We start from the raw sequence: 549 nt of genomic DNA on the forward strand, positions 1-549 counted from the left end.
AATGATCTTATTTTATAGTTTTTGTCACAGTTACAGTGTTGTCAACACCGGAGATTTTGAGTTCACCGCTTTTTTCAGGCATCTGGCCATGGCTTTACGGTTTGTGTTATATCGCCACCTGTTGGTTTGGCGTGCTCTTGGCAGCGCTTAATAGCTTGTTTTTGCGTTTTCATGTGGAAGAGATTTTTTTTTTTTTTAAACGAAGGAGGGAGAACTCCGTTTATAAAAATACCTATGTACCTGTAGACTAGGCCTTTATTATACAGATCAGCCGTTTCTTACCTGCCTAGGTGCAGAGAGACTGAGCAAGGGGTGATCCATATTTCATTAAAGGGGAGGGGTTGGAGTGTATATTAAATTTATGCAGTGTGGAAATTGTGTTTTACATCGTATTTAATCTTGGTGCTCAAACATTAAAACTGTACTACGGCCTTATACTGCATGTGTTTGTTTAGAAGGATGTTTTATGTGCTTTTGTGTTGCCAAAATGGTACACCCCTCTCTTCGATCAATGGTATATTCCCCAGGTGTTGCGCAATTTGCGGTCGC

The sequence above is a fragment of the Onychostoma macrolepis genome, chromosome 17 (assembly GCF_012432095.1).
Source record: "Onychostoma macrolepis isolate SWU-2019 chromosome 17, ASM1243209v1, whole genome shotgun sequence".
In the NCBI taxonomy this organism is placed as follows: Eukaryota; Metazoa; Chordata; class Actinopteri; order Cypriniformes; family Cyprinidae; genus Onychostoma; species Onychostoma macrolepis.